General features: G+C 56.2%; 1 protein-coding gene across 3 annotated transcripts in view; it reads right to left on the minus strand.

Moving 5' to 3' along the window:
- The window catches only part of FAM53B (family with sequence similarity 53 member B), a 120,278-nt gene that overhangs the window by 33,536 nt on the left and 70,030 nt on the right, over positions 1-16,712 (minus strand). The window lies entirely within an intron of this gene.

A 16,712-nucleotide genomic window follows, 5' to 3' on the forward strand; every position in this document is an offset into this window, starting at 1 on the left:
AAAAAAAAAAATCTTTAAAAAAAAAAAAAAAAAAAAAAATAAGGACTGTTTCTTTCATTTTTCTCTTTTAAAGGAACAAACTCTTATTTCTTTTTCTTTTTTTTTTTTTCAAACTCTTATTTCTTGTCATAGCTCCGCAGTGCATTTGAACCTGCAGAGTCCACAGGCTCACGGGGCTGGAAGGAGAGTCAAGAGTCCCCACTCAGTGTCACAGCTGTTTAGAAAAAGGACTAAGAACCACGACATTTAGTGCTGGCTACCTCTGGGGTGGATTCCAGAAGGATTTCACTTTCTGTGTTTTTTTACTTTTCTGAACTGTAATGTTTTTTACCTTCCAAACTTTGAATATTTTTACATGTATGCATTAATTTTGTAAGCAAAAAAAAAAACAATAAATTTAAACGAATCTAGAAATCATTTGCATTCATATAGACGCGTTTGCCCCTACTCCAACAAGAATATTGCTATGTGCCAAGAATTAAGTCTTATGGGCCATTACGTCCTCAATGTGAGAGAAACGTCACTTCATTTAACTCCCTATTACCAGACCCACCTCACAGATGAGGAAACGGAGGCTCAGGGTCCCACAGCTAGATCTGCAACCAGCTCTGTCTGCTTCCCAAAGCCCTGCTCTCAGCCAGCCTGCTCCACAGCCTCCCAGCAGACTTGAGGGCTCCTTTCTCTCTGCCCCTTTTCCTGCCTGGCCACTGAAAGCAGCTGTCCTACTAAACCACAAATAGTACAGAGGCCACGGATTGGGTGGGCACTCTGGAGATGTCTGGGTCATGACTGGTGACTTCTCTCCCAAAGTCAAAGAACCAGGTCAGTGCAAGGGGAAGGGGCGGGCCAGCAGGAGCCTGGGGAAACGGCTCTGCTAGATGTGAAACTGAAGAACGCACTGGTATGTTCGGGAATCGGGACCCTACCGGGCAACCGTGAAGGCCTGGCCATCTTCGGTGCTGCCTGATACTGTGCCCCCGTGGGAGGTTTCAGGCCACCTCTGCAACGGTTCCAGGTCATGGACCCCAGAACAGATGTCGAGCGGGTCCCCTCCCACCTGCTGCTACAGGCCCAGTCCTGCTAATATGTTAATGGTGCTTCTCAGAAGCTGCTCTGCCAAGGGGTCGGTCCCACATGTCCATGCAAAATGCTGCGTTCTCCACCCCCTCTTGGAGACACAGCATGTCCCTGCTCAGAGAAGCGTCACCTTTCTGAGACCTGTGTCACTGGGTTAGACCTTTGAGAAGCTTCTGTACAAGTCCAGCACAGAGTGAGAGTCTGCAAAGCCCACCTCAGGAGACGGGCACAAAGGTGCACACGAGTTCCTGACTACGGGCTAGGCACTGTGACAAACTTACCTTGCCCTCGTCCTACAAGCCAGGGGCGGAAGCTGCGGGCACAAGCTGCCAGTGGCAGCCCTCCAGGACTGCATTCCTCCCCTCCACCTACGCTTCCATTCCCGCCTGTGAAATCTTCTCCAGCCTTCCTCCCTCAGACCCTGCTTCCTGGGCCTCCTGAGGCTGCCCGGTGCGCACTGGCTCAGCACACAATCCTAACCGTACCTGCCGGCTTCAAGTCCCACACCTGCCGGGGACTGGTTCCGTGGCCATGGGCAAGTTATGAACCAAGTCTCTGCTACCCTGTCCTCAATGGTGAGCAGTGTGACCAAAACGGTACCTGTGTCCCGGGGGTTGACTGAGCATCAAGAAACCTCAGACCAACGGGGTCAGAGAAGTGCCTGCAGCCTCATTCTGGCAACCCAGTCTTTCTCAGAGCCCCAGAATGCTGCTGCAGGGCTCAGGGTAGCACGCGCCCAGCTCAGGCCAAGACAGTGGCTGATGCGCGCTCACCGCAGCGTCCCGCACACAGTAGGAGCTTAGCTTAGTTGACAGCACTTGCAGAACCTGTGCAGCCTGTAAATGTGAAGCTGAACTCTTCCTTGGAACATTGTGACCCTAACCTGCTGCTCTGCATACAGATACCCCTAGAGTCCATGCAGAGCTGCCCACGGCGCGGCCGCCCCACAGCCCCGGGAGGGAAGAAGGGGGCGCAGGGGGAGCAGCTTTCTTTAGCAGGGAGATGTGCACTCATCATCGGCCTCCCTCCCTCCCTCATCGTCCGCTCCGCAGCGGGGCTCGCGCCAACAGCAATGGTGGAAGTGGTTCTTGGTCACACGGAGAACTTTCCAACCACATTCCTGGGTCCCCGAAGACGCTCCAGCCCAGGCCACAGCCTCCTGGCTCTGTGCGGGCTCCTGCGGGTTTCCCAAGCGCGGGGCGGCGGCGGCCCTGGAACAGGCCAGCCTCTGTGGACTGAGTCTGGGGTGGAGCGCAGGATAAAAGCACGGCCAGCAGAGGCCTTTAAATGTCAGGGCAGTCATCCCTCCCTTATTTCACAACGCTGCTCCAAAACCACCTCGCTGGGCCAAGTTCTGTTACCACAAAGTTAATATCCTCTAGCAACTTCCGAGCTGGTTGTCTGCCTCTGGGGCCAGGACACATCTGGCCAGCAGAGAGATTTCTGGATCCCTGGCCAGGGTGAACTTTCTAGGGGTTTGTCCTGAATGACGAGAACCCCAGGGCCACCACCCCCCCCCCCCCCCCCCCCCCCACCCCCCACTGACTGTGTCGGAGTTTTGTTCTACCAGACTGAGAGGAACAGCCTCACCAAAATTCTTCGAGGGACGGGAGAAAATGCAGGCAGTGAGTAAAAGCAGAAGGAAATGAACAATCCTCACTTTGGCCCACGCTTCTCAGACATGGCAGCAACAGAAGAGCAACCTGGAAGAGACGAGAGCGTTGGGACTGGACAGGCAACCCAGCACACGCTTCCAGAGCAACGCCACTGTGAGAATGCAGTTTTATTTAAAAAGAAAAAAAACAAAAAAAAATCACGCTTTTGTGCCCTGAGATACGCTGAACGACTCGGTCTGACGCCAGGGCCCCGGTTAGCCAAAACTCACAAACTCTGGCCGCTCCTTTTCCGCTGCTCCCTCTCCATCACCGTGTTCTTATTTGCCACTTGAGGAGCACAGGAAAAGGCCACGCAGGGGCCAAGTTTCGGCTCAGCAGAGCTTTAGACAATCGGGTGGGCCGCGTTACATCACCCCCACATTCCTGACCGCCAGGGGAACAGTATTGGGGCCCTTTCTATGACTAGCTTTCAGTGAGAAATTGACAAACTCCAGTTGCTTTCCATATGGGGAAACTAAGGCATGGGGCCATCTAGTCAGGGGCCAGTAAGAAGGGCCAAACAGTAAATATTTTAGGCTTTGTGGCCCGTCCAGTCTGTTTTAACATGAAAGCGGCCATAGGCAATTTACTAAATAAGCTGACATGGCTATGTGCCAATAAAACTTTATTTGCAAAAACAGGCAACAGCCTGTGGGTTGTGGTTTGCCGATCCCTGATCTAGATGGTTTGAGGTGACAATGGTCACCTCTCCTGGAAGACACTGGCCATAACTTTAGAGTTATGAACCCTCCCCCCACACACACTTAGGAGGCCCCAGGGGTCCACCTGGCAGAGCTCTAGTTAGAATATTGAATCTATTGTAAAATATTAAGTCACACCCCACACAGAACTCCACAGACACTGGGCCTTGGTCCTCCACAGTCCTGCCCTGTGATGAGGGCATTCCCTATACCCTCCCAGCACAGGCTGAGAGGCTCATGGCTCCCCTCTGTTCCACCTAAAACCCCAGAGGAAGCAGAGAAGGCCCCAGCAGACTGAAGCAAAGGCAAGGCCAGCTCCCCGGATGTGTGGCCTCCAAAGAGCCCTACCGGGGTCCCAAAACCTGGGATGAGGACCGTACTCCCCCCTGCTCTTTTCCTTGTCCGGGCTGGCAGGTTGTAGGCCTAGCCTCATGGCCAGCACCCTGAACCGTGGGTCTCTTTAGGGCCTGGGGCTGGGACAGTGGGGAAGGTCCACGGAGGGAGAGGACCTTCATTTTCTCCACACACCATCTCATGCCAAGCTGCAGGCATCACGCAGCTTCCTGAGCTCCATCAAGGCCACCGTCAGTGCCCCCATTTGGGCGCTGCACCCTGTCGCTGCTTCGAAATGGTCTCAGGTTTCAGTAATGATCCACTGTAGCCTACTTCATCCAGAATGGTGACAACTGTCACCTCAGATCGTCTAGACAATTCCAACAGCTGGTGGAGTGGGGGCCAGATCAGGCTCTCCTGACCATGTCACGTGAGAGCCCAGCTGCCATCCCAGAACTGGCCACTGACCTCTGAGCCCATCCACGTCACTGTCCTCAAACCAGAGACCCCTGCGTGTCCAGGGTCGATCTGTCCCACCAAGGACCCACCACAGGTGAGGAAGGAAGACCTGCTCCCAGCCCACCTTCAGCTCCGTGACACCAGCCCCCACTGGCTCTAACCCTCTGTGCAGACACCCAAGGTGGGAAGGGCCTGGCACCCTGAGCTCTGCCCAGGGCCCCGGATGGGCATGGAAACTGGAACAAGCGTGGACCTTGCAGGCACGCCAAGCCCTGGGAGCTTGGGGGCCACTCGGAACCTCAGTCCCTTCTGCAAAATGGGGACAGTAATCCCCACTTTCCAGGACTGTGATGAAGACAACACGGAACACCACAAACATAAATCCTGTCTCTGGCCCACAAGGGAGGTGGGGATGGGGACACGTAGGCATTGCAAGCACACGGTCACCCATGGCGAGAGCCATCAGTGCTGCGTCTGTACATTCACCAGACATTCAGGGGGTGGGGCCCAGGCCACAGGAGGTGCAGGTCTCCAGGTAAAGGTTCCCGGCATGAACCATGCTGTCCGAATTCCCAGGGAGAAGGGACAGTGTCGGCAGCAGGCTGACCAGGCAAGTGACCCAAACCAATGCAGGAAGCCCCAGTGTCTCACTGCTCTGGCTTTCTTGGTTCCTGAGAGGAAAAGGAAGCCATATCTGACTTGGTTTGCCTCCCCAAGGACAAAGTTGGTCATCCTCCTCTTTCCCCTGATGAACGTTTACATGCCTTCTTGCCCCGACCTGTTGGTCTCCCGGGTGCACTCTGAGACCAGATCCCCAAGGCAGCGGATTCAGAGGGTCCCACACTTAGGAAATTACATCTGATCCTTTCTTGGGAACCTGATGGCTTTCCCCCGGGCTAAGCACAAAGACCCACTCCTTTCCCCAGCCTGCAAGGCCCACCTGAGTTGGCCCTGCCCACCCCTCGCAGCCCCTCCTGGGCAGCCCCCTCGCCCAGGACACCCTCACACCAGCTTGCTTTGCCCTCAAGTTGCCAAGCCCATCCCAACTCCCCACCTTTGTGCTTGCTCTTCCCTCTACTTAGCATGCTCTCCCTCACCACCTGTGCATGGCTGAAGGCATCTCGTCATTAGGTCACCTCCGAGTGGCCGCCCCGTCACTCCGACCTAAAGCTGGCCACATCCACCGCCTCTCCTCCCACCCGGCATCCACATCCAGCCTGTTGTATTTTCTTTTTTTTTTTAAAGATTTTATTTATTTATTTGAGACAGAGAGAATGAGAGACAGAGAGCATGAGAGGGAGGAGGGTCAGAGGGAGAAGCAGACTCCCTGCCGAGCAGGGAGCCCGATGCGGGACTCGATCCCGGGACTCCAGGATCGTGACCTGAGCCGAAGGCAGTCGCTTAACCAACTGAGCCACCCAGGCGCCCTGTTGTATTTTCTTTATAGCACCTACCGCCACCTGAAATTTTCTTGCCTGTTGCTTGCTTATTATCTACTCCCTCTCTAGAAAATAGCTTATATGAAAATGATAATCGTGTGTGGCTTCCAGAGATATCCTTGGGGACTTGTTGAGTGCCAGGCACTCATCAGACACCACGTGAGACAAGGAGGGAAAGAGCAGAAGAGTGAGAACACACCCGTAGTTCTGGGATGCTAGATGGTACGGAGAGACCACGCTCGGCCCAGAACTGCACAGCAGGAAGAGGGCAGGCATTCCCACAGCAGCTCTGGCGGACCCCAGAGCCCGGGGCTCAGTTCCAGGCCCACTGGCCTCTGAGCCCGGTGGCAGCAGGGGGGGGGCAGAGCGGCTCTTCCATCTGCTCCCCTTGAGGCTCTGCCAACAGGAGCACTGGGAGGGGGGCTGCATCTTCCTGCCTGTCTCCCATGGCTGTCACCGTCACCGGCCCAGTTTCTGACCCGGGAAGGCCCTCTGTCCTGTGCATGAGAGCTGAGGCTGCAGCCTGCAGCCTTCCCGACATGTGCAGAAGCAGCCGCACCGTGCTTCCTGTCCCCAGACCCGGCGGGCCCTGGGCCCTGGGGCCTCCAAGCTCTGCAGCTTGCAGAACCATGGCCTCTTCCCTTTGTCACCCTCGCCGGGGCGGGAGCAGCTTCCTGCAGTTGCTTCCTCCATGATATCTGGTGTTCACGTCTTGGCTTCTTGGTTCTCCAGAAACCCAATTAACAACTGCTCACGGTGACCCCTCTGTGGACATACGGGTGGTTTCTGTCCCTTGCCGGGGCCCTGGCTGCTGCAGGCAGTCTTCCGCACGCTCTCTGTGCACAGAGCTCTGGCGAGGAAGCAGCTGCGGCCCCCACCACCGCTACCACCCGCTCCACACAGATTAAATGCATTAGAAGGCCCTGCACTATCTCAGGAAAGGGTTGGCGCCTGGTGGCCTTCGGTGACATATTACTGATGTGAGCTCACTGCTACTGCTCGCTAATGGAGCTTCTGGTCATTGCGCTGTATTTTGGAAGCAACCATCTCCTTTGTTTTCCAAGACAGAAAAGAAAGCCACCCCTCTCCCCCCCCGCCAAAAAGAGTTATCCAAGAGCCCTACTATGTCCAACTTTCAAAGGAGGCATTGTTAATCATTTGGCCCTAAATAGGCAATTACCACCCACTCCAAGTCCAGTCGAACCAAGTTCCCGCTGGCCTGGGGACTGCAGCAGAGGGCCTGCCCTGCTGTGTGGCATTTACTCTCTTTAGTTCTCAACTGTGGCCCGATGCTGGGAGAAGCAGCAGTAATTCAGGACGGCTGATACTGTGAAAATGTTGTAAATAAATGGCCCACGTCCACAGGGGAGATTCTATGTCACTGCCATGCTTAGGACAGTGGAGGGCTGTGCTGCCAAAGAGTCGAAAGTAAGCTTCCACCCTGTGCTGGCCCCATGAAAACCAGTGGCTGCACCGGGCAGAGGCACAGGCTCGTGTCAGATGTGTGGGCTCTGGGCCTGGCTCATAATTAAGCGCATGTCCATCTCAGTAATACCTTTCTCTGCTTCCCCATCTCCCACCCTCCCGGGGGCTCTCTCAGCCCCACAGCCTTGCCAAAGGCCCCTTCCCAGGAGGTGTTACCCCAACATCCCCAATAAGGAAGCAGGAAGAGGGTGGGGAATGCCAAAATCCCTCCAGGTCCATCAAGCATCCCCGTCCCGTGCATCCTTCCGGGCTGGGCTGGGATTACAGGCTCTGTTAGTAGATTCATAGAGGGCACCACAGATGCCACATTTTCCAGAGCTGCTGCCCCAGCTACTGTAAACAGACCAAATGTGGCACAGCTGAAGCGGGATCCAGCATGACAAGCACTCAAACCTGTAAGAGAATCCTCCTGTGGCCCTAAGCTGCCCCCAGCCTTCCCCAGCCCAAGGCCAGAGCGGCACCCACGTTCGAGCGGGCAAGGACTGAGAAGCTTCGGCACAGGAGTCAGAGGTCCAGGGACAGGGTAGGAATCGAGTTTCCACAGCAGGGAAAGATAGCCTGGGTTGGCAAAGCACCGAGACGCAAGGATTTGGGGGTGGGATGGCTTCAAGAATGCTTGCAGAAACCAAAGGAATCGCAGTGGTCGACTAGACTTCACTTTTACTGAGAAAAGATGGAGAAAATATACTGGCAAAGTGAGGGCTGCGGGCCAGAAACCAAGACAGACTGACATCCAGCATACACTAAACTGAGTAGTTTAAAGGAAGCGGTCTTTGGGGATTAAGGCGATGGATTCTCTGCCCAGTGAGGTCCATGACTCCGGTGAGTTGGAAGCTAATGACAAGATGAAGCCATTGGCCAGTCCTGCTGTACACCTCCAGAATGTGTGAGCCTCAAACGCAGATCAACGTGTGTACTGCCCCCACTGTGGGCCTGCCCACTATCATCTGCCCATGGCCTCTTGTCTCCCCACAGCCCTCAGTCTGTGTGGCTCCCCCTGCCAGAAGGAGCTTTCTTCAGGGTGCTGTCACTGCCCTGCTTAAAACTCTCTGATGCCCGGGGCCCCTGGGGGGGCTCAGTCGTTCAGCATCTGCCTTCGGCTCAGGTCACATGGTCCCAGAGTCCTGGGATCGAGCCCCACATCGGGTTCCCCGCTCTGCGGGAAGCCTGCTTCTCCCTCTCCCACTCCCCCTGCTTGTGTTCCCTCTCTCGCTGTGTCTCTCTCTGTCAAATAAAGAAATAAAATCTTTAAAAAAAAAAAACAAAAAAACAACTCTCTGATGCCCCCCTCCTTGCACTTAAAATAAAAGCCAGAGGACTTGAGAGTGCCTACTGAGGAAGCCCCTATGCTGGGCCCCTTGCCCCCTCCTCCACTCTATTCCAGCCACACCGGGGCTCTTCCCAGCCCCTCCTGACTCCAACCTTTACACCTGTGCTTCTCCTGCGGCCCCCCCCCCCCCATCTCACCCCCGAGCTCTGCCAGGGCTGCCTCGTGGCTTATTTCCCTCGTGAGGCTGAGTCTAATGTGCTGTGAGAACGTTCTGGAAGCCTGGCCTCTTTCAAAGGCTCCCACAAGCCTGAGACACATAGCACACACAGCACCTGGACAGGGCATAAGCAGTCCCACTGGGTTCCTGCTCCTTCACTCTGCTCCCAACCCCAGACTCGGGATGATGAGCAGGGACTCGGAAGATGCCTTTAAGAACCCACACACAGGGACTTGACTCACAAATGCCCAACGCTGCATGTTAGCTGTTTTTCCGGACAGTTCTAAGGTAGCTACGTCCCCAGCTCAGCACAGGTCAACCCCAAGTCCTCTCTGGTGCTCAGGAAGGTTCACTGCCGAGTAGGGATGCCACTGCTCTGCTGGCACAATGACTCAGCAGGGGCCCATCCAAGGACTTGGAAGTAGGAAAACTGGGCTCTGGAAGCCCTTCTCCAGGTCACGCCTTTCCAAATCCAGGCTGACCCAAGGCCATCTGACTGAGGGGCCTTGACTCCTGGTGCTGTCTCCACACGAGATATGCCCACCCTGGCCTCTGCAGAGTCACCAGACCAGGCCTGTGCCCAGCTCTGCTGCTCCCAAACGCCACTCCGTTGGGGAGCTCCCGAAATACTGTGGCACCAGGGATTCAGACCTGGCCCAGACCCACGGATTCAGACCCTGGAGAGGTGCCCAGGAAGCCGCAGTCTGTCTCGACCACGCCTGCGCACAAGTACACACGGTCATAAACCCAGGGCTCAAAGAAGCAAGACAACAGGCTCACAGTCACAGCACAGAGAGGTGCAGAACTGCGTTTCAACCCGAGTCTTCTAACTCCAGACACAGCTACGCTCCCAACGACAGGCCACGCTTCGTCTCCCCCATGCTACAGGAAGCATCTACCATGCGGCAGCTGGGCAAAACCCCAACACTGGAGACCCAGAGCCCTAGGTCCAAACCCCAACAAGGCAACTCAACAACTCAAGCCAGGCCCTCGGACCAGCCACAGAAGCCTCTGGGCGCCAGGCCCTCTTCTGGGGAGCAGAAATACGGCTGAGGACCTGAGCGGCAGACAAAGAATCCCCACAGTGAGGACAGCTCACATTCGATGAATAGCAGCTCCTTCTTTTTGACAAATTCTCTCCCTACTCCTAAAATGTGGCTGCCAGTAGCAATGATGACAGCTGGCTCTTACCGAGGGCTTACCCTGGGCACACATGAGTGTGTCACGCTGATGAACTCATTCAGGGTTGCCAGCAACACAACAAGTGAAGGTGTTGCTACCCCACCTCGGCGATGGGGAAACGGTGCCAAGAGGTCAAGTAAGTTGCCCAGGATGAGGCTCAAGCCCACCGCATGGGCAAGGCCAAGGCCCTGTTCTCCACCAGCCCTCTGTTTCCCCACGTCTCAGCCCACAGTCTGCTTCTTCTCCAGCGGGCTGGGGGGCAACACAGGGTTTCTCGAAACCCTCTCCTGTGGGCCCCTGGAGTTGAACCAAAGAGGCAAGGACCACCTGGCCCATAGCCCTTCCCACTCTGGCTTCCATGGAGTGGGACTAGAGAGGTCCTCAGGTGTGCTGGCCTCCAGAGGGCAGGGCCCCTAGCTCGCAGGCCTCTGCGCCCAGGACCAGAGCACGGCCTGGCAGTGGAGGACGCTCCAAGCACATCTGGGGAGCCAGAGGGGCTCCCACCTGGATGACTGCCTTCCAAAGCAGAGGCCCTCCAGAAAGCCCTGGGCACCCCAGAGCTTTGTTGCCTCACATCTTCTAAGACACCTTTTGGCTCAGAAAGGCCCACAATTAAAGTGTGGAAAATCACCGAGTGGCACTAAAAGCTGCCTCGCTGGCATGTCCCCAGCTGAACTCCTTCTACTTTTCTTTTTCCCGGGGAGATCAAAGCTATTGTGTCAACACTCGGCCCCAATCCGAGTGACCTGAAGCGGATTGCTTATACAACCTGGGGGCTGCAACTAGGGACAGCAAGGAGTGATCCAAGCATCTGCACAGGGGTTTCCCTCAATTGTGAGAACCCCCGTCAGGGGTGCTGCACTGTTACTGACAGGCCTATCTCTGCCAGAAAAAGAAACTCCGGACAAAACTGAAACTAATCTCTGGCTCGGCCCTCCCCCCTCACCACAGCTGGCAGGACCCCGGCCTCACGCTGACACCACCTCTCCCAGGAGCCCGCTGACGCCCAGAACCAGAGGAACAGGAGACCAGCTGCAGGGTGCGGCTCTGATGTTCATCGGAGCGCCAGCCACTGGCCGGATCCACACCGCCTGACTCCTCCCCTCACCCATGAGAAACAGGAACTACCATTCCCATTTTACAGACAAGGAAATGGAGGCCTACAGAGGTGACTAAGGCACACAGCTCAAAAGTGGCAGAAAGGGAAACTGAGCCCCTTTCTGATTCCAGAACTCATGCTTTCACCTCCCCACCCTCTAGGTCCTATAAGGGTCGCCTACCTGGAAAGGCCAAGTGGGCCATCCTTGTGGAGGACAAATCACAGCAGCAGGGGGAGCACTGAACCCAGAGTCAGGAGGCCCAGGTTCCAGCCTTTAGGAGTCCTAAAGAACCACGTGTCTTTGGGCAAGTCACCGACTCCCCCGGGACTCCAGAGGCCTCACCCTCAAGTGAGGAGACTGACAGAGGGCAGATCGATCAGCAGTGGCTGCCAAGATCACAGACGGATGGAGTCTAAGGCCTCCCAGTTCAACCAGAAAGACTGCTGCAATCGATTAGCAATGTCTGTCAGGAGCACGGAACAGACGTGCTTGATCAGCACCCAGAGCTGCCACCCTTGGCCAACCACCCCTTGACGGTCCAAGTTTTTTGTTTTTTTGGTTTTTTCTTAAGATTTTATTTATTTATTTGAGAAAGAGAGAGAGAGAGAGAGAGAAGGTGAGCAGGGGGAGGAGCAGAGGGAGAAGGACAAGCAGACTCTGAGCTGAGCATGGAGCCCAACATGGAGGCCTGATCCCACGACCCTGAGATCATGACCTGAACCAAAATCTAGGGTCACACGCCTAACCGATTGAGCCACCCAGGCGCCACTCTGACAATCCAAGTCTTAAAGACTCTCTTCCTTTGTTCAAGCCCATTCTGATTGTTTCCTTTTATTTAGCATTTATTTCATTCCAATTAGCAATCCCGGGCTTTCTATGACCACCTGTACTCTGTGCCATAAGGGGCGGTCCTTCGCTGAGTGCCTCTGTCTGCCGTCAGTGTGGTTCCCCAGGCCAACAGGAAGGGCCTACGGGTACAAGGCAGCAGAAAACGAAAACCAGCAGCACAGCCGGCCAGGGGCAGTGCAGACAGGAGGAGGCCTTGAAGGCTCGGGCGCACCAGGCCCAAGCCCAGGGACTTTGCCAAGGGAAAGCACAGCTGGCTGAGGCTGCTGGGGCTGCCTGAGCAGGGCGGTCGTGCAGCCAGGGGTGTGAAGGGCCACCCCACATGGTGAAAGGCAACCCCAACTGGCAAGCAGGGCGGAGAGTGGAAGGCTGACCCAGGGACGGCCTGCCAACAAAGAGCCATGGGTTGCCGATGAGCATCTGCGATACCGCTGACGGCTTCCGGCAGCAACTCCTTACCCCTCAGAGCCCCCACAGCCCCAGCCAACCCGGCTGTCCCAGACTCGTCTCCCGGACTCACCCTGGACCAGCTCTCGGCAGAGCACCTAACCTCGTGCTGCTCCCCTACCCCGCGCCGCCCCCCGCCAGCTTGCTTGGGCCCCTCACACATCTGCTACCACAACAGTTGCTGCCTGTTCTGGGGCTTGCTCCAGGAGGTTTGAGGACTCAGTGTGTGGGCAGCTGTGATCAATCAAACCTCTGTTTCAGCATCCCGACCCCTCCTCACAAATGTCTCGCTTCTGTTTGAAGCACTGTTGAGAAATACAATTTGTTGCTCTTGCAAGCTGACCAGCTTGGAATTAAAAATACAGCAAGACTGGGACGCCCAGGGGCACGGCATTCCGTGGGTAATCTTTTTAACTGCTGCTTTCTTCTGAGATCTTTGCTCACACACATGTGATCTGTGTCTAAATGGCCATGCATAGCTCAGGTCTCGCTGGGAGTCAACCAATGCTTGGTAGTCAAGCCAGGTCTCAGAGAAGCAGTAACAAATCATATCAGCAAAAGTCCCGCTGGTAAACAACTCCTATGCTCAGGCTGGGCCCTGCTCTCAATGACACACATTGTCATTCTGCAAAGGAGACTTCGGCTTCACAAAAAACACCAGGCAGAAGGGGTCACGTGGGGAAAGCTGAGAGGGAGGTCAGCAAAATGTGACCTGGGCAGGGACAGGCACGACTGCCCCTCTGGGCTGCCTTCAAGCAGCTGCTCCCAGAGCTGAGTGGTTGCGATGACAATTAACAGGACGGGGCGGGCCCTCCTGGCCTGGGTCCTGGCGGCATTTCTCCCACTGGGGTGCCCTCCTCTCTGCAACCACCCTCTCTCACTCCGGAGCCAGATGGCTGGGGCACCTGCAGGCTCGTTCGGCATCCCTGCCCATGATCCGGGTACTGAGGTTTTAAGAAGACGTGAGCAGGGCGCCTGGGTGGCTCAGTCGTTAAGTGTCTGCCTTCGGCTCAGGTCATGATCCCAGGGCCCTGGGATCGAGCCCTGCTTCGGGCTCCCTGCTCCGCGGGGAGTCTGCTTCTCCCTCTCCCACTCCCCCTGCTTGTGTTCCCTCTCTCACTTTCTCTCTCTCTGTCAAATAAACAAATAAAATCTTTTAAAAAAAGAAGACGTGAGTAAAGACAGTCTGAAAGCAATTGCTACCCCCGGACCCCCTGCGCCCTGGCTTCACTGCCCGCCGGCTGGACAGCTGCGTCCCGAGATGCAGCCGGGAAGGGGCAGGGCCTCTCGTGGGCTCCCAGGATCATGTCTCCACTCGCAGTAGTGATTCCGACTCCGTCACCACTTCACACCCCTTGGCTCTGAGCACGAAGCTCACCATGGGCTGGGCTGAGCTGCAGGGCAGGCCTCCTTCCCATTTTCAAAAGGAAAGGATGAGGCAAGAAGAGGAACAAAGAAGAAGAAGTAAATGGCAAGGACAGAAAAGGGAGGGGAAAAACAGAAGGAAAGAGACAGGCAGATACAGAAAAAAGGGAGCCCTTCTAATGCACTGAGTGTGCCTCCTGGGACCTTCAGCTCTCTCCCAGTTCCGCCTCTGGAGTCGCGCGCAACGAGCCCATGCCCTCCCCCCAAGATGTGCAGCAGCAATGCCAACGGTAACGGTCAGCACTCGCTGCACATCAGCCAGGGCACCAGGTCGTGTGAGTGTGTGTGTGTGTGTGTGTGCGCGCACGCATGCAGGCCAGCAACGAGACACGCACAGACGTCTTCAGAGCTACGGATACACACACACGTTCATACGTACACACATCTGCACGTCCAGCCGGAGATGCACGTGTACACGCTGACACATCACATGCACGCACACACAGGCGCGCACACACACACGCAGGCGTGCGCACACACGCGTGCATGCACGCACATGCGCACACGCACAGGCGGGCACATGCACAGGCGTGCACACGCGTGCGCACACACATGGGCGTGCGCACACACGCACACGCGCGCGCACACAGGCGTGCACACACACGCAGGCGTGCGCACGCACACAGGCGCGCACACGTGCGCACGCACACACGTGCGCGCGCACACACGGGCGTGCACGCACACACGGGTGTGCACACACATGGGCGCACGCACACACGCACGCACACAGGCGTGCACACGCGCGCACGCACACACGGGTGTGCGCACACACGCACATGCGCGCACACACAAGGGTGTGCACACACACGGGCGTGCACGCACACACACGCGCATGTGCTATCTCCCTTATTCCCCCCGACAGTCCTAGGGCAGTAGCAACAACAGCAGCTGCGGTGGTGGAATGATGTGCTGCACAGAGACGTGAGGCAGTTTGCCCGGGGCCGCCAGCCTCCTGCCGCTCATCTGGAGGCCTTCCGATGTGCTGATGTCCCCCCAGTCCCCAAATGCAGACCCAAAAGTGAACACCATGTTCCAGAAGGATCTCGGGAGGGGCTGTAATGGGCAAGGCCGGAGCGGCTCTCGGCACCCTGCCTCACGGCCGGAGGAAAGCGCCTGCGTGTTCACCCATGTGCGGGCACGTGTGTGCAGCCCCAGAGAGTGCCTGCAGGAAGCTGGGGTTTGTCAGAACTCCCAGGCGCTCCAACCGAAAAGACACTCTGCACCAATCTCATACACCTGGTCGCAGATGTACACACACAAAGGGGCTCCTTCACAGAAATGTTCAATGAGCACCCCTCGCCCCCCCCCAAATAAGTGATTATTTATAAACCAAGATCACAAGACCTATGAAAAAGAGTCCAAGATCCAGCTTGGAGAAACAGAGCCAGGCTGACCCTGGTGCAAGCCTATCTTTCCAGAGATGCGCAGACCCTGCTCCCTCCCTGGCAGTGACAAATGCTGAGAAAGCCACAGCCCACAGAGACTGGTATCTGGGGGCAGCAGTCCCACATGGGCTGTCACCTGGCAGTGAGCAGGTGTCTGTACGCCGGTGACAGGCTCGGCTTGTGGGGTTCCCAGGCACAGGGTCCTACACGTTCCAGGCTGGATCTAGGGCTCTCTGCAAAGGCACTGGGGTGGCCTCAGGCCCGGCTTTCAGAGCTCCTGCAAAAGTAAGGTCCATGAGGCCACAAATTACCCAGCTGGGGAGCCAAAGCAGGCCGGGCCCCGTGGAGAGAGGGCTGGCTGGGGCCCTAGAGGCATGGTCGGGGTGGTTCAGGGCCCATCCCCAGGGCTCTGGCCTCCCCCTCCTGGCATACACCCTTCCCAGGGGCCCCGTCTTCACTTTCCCTGGACTCTGCCCTACCCAGGCCTTGGCTAGAGAAAAGCAGGCGGAATCAGGGCGGCCTCCCCAGGATCTTGGAGGCCTGCCTGGAGCCAGTGAAGCAATCTACACATCTGGGCACAGCCCCACGGAGCAATATATTTTCAAGCAGTTTCTACCCAAGTGAGGACGGGGAATGTCTTTAGTGATGCCAGTGCTGTTCCTCCAGCTTGTGGGCAGTAAAACAGAATAACATGTGTAAGTTGTTTTTATTACCTATCTAGCTTATTAGCTCATAAAATAAGTTCAACATTAAAAATTTAACTGAAGCCATTTATCGCAGCCAGGACTCAGGGCTCTGGGTTTCCCTCAGAAAGTCACCTAAATCTGTCACCTTTCCAGCCTTTTTACCTATTTAAATTCCTGCAGGGAAGGAAAATTCCAGTCGCGTGTCCAACGTAAATGAACGTGGGTTTGGTCGTTGTCTAGCTAGTAAAGCAAAGAATGTCCGCCACTCAGGAAAAAGAAAGGGACACACCTGGAGGAGTGACGGAACCTGGCCAGTGCGGGGCGGAGGGTGGAGCCCCAGTGGCACGGGGAAGGCGCAGCATGTCACCAGCTTGTCCTCCGGCTGCCCCAGGCCAGGCCAGGCTCTGGAGCAAAGGGCCAGACAGTCTGGACTCTGGGACCAGGTGCATGCTCAAGACTCGAGACACCTGACCCTCTTCTTTTGTTGTGGGGGGGACCCCTAGGCTGGGAGGCGGGGCTAGAGAAAGGAAGGAAATGCCATCAACAGAAGCTGCATTTTTATTCTAAAGCAAAAGGAGGTCCAGCTGAAAAAGCAGCTCTGGGCACTGAAGGAAGGCCATTCTGCCCACAAAGAGGAGTGGACATGGGAGCCCGCCTGCCCAGAGGCGGCCACATGCTGCATGAGCAAGGCCAGCCAGGTTCCGTCCCTTAACACCCACTGGTGACCGAGGCTTCCATAACAAGACCAGCAAAGACAACAGTTAAACCGCAGCATGAAGCACCTGAAGGCCTCTAGACACAGAACAGAGAGACCCACACCTACCCGTCCTTCACTGGATGGGTCACAAGGGCCAACCCTAGTCCCCAAGCCTCACTGTCATGCTCAGGCCTCCTCGGTAAGAACCAAACACAGGTGGCACCCAGGCTCGGAGACTGTCCCGTAGACGGTGTACTCACTCCACGTTCATCTCATTCAAATCAGTCCCCGAGCTCAGTGTTAGCACA

The sequence above is a fragment of the Neomonachus schauinslandi genome, chromosome 6 (assembly GCF_002201575.2).
Source record: "Neomonachus schauinslandi chromosome 6, ASM220157v2, whole genome shotgun sequence".
In the NCBI taxonomy this organism is placed as follows: domain Eukaryota; kingdom Metazoa; phylum Chordata; class Mammalia; order Carnivora; family Phocidae; genus Neomonachus; species Neomonachus schauinslandi.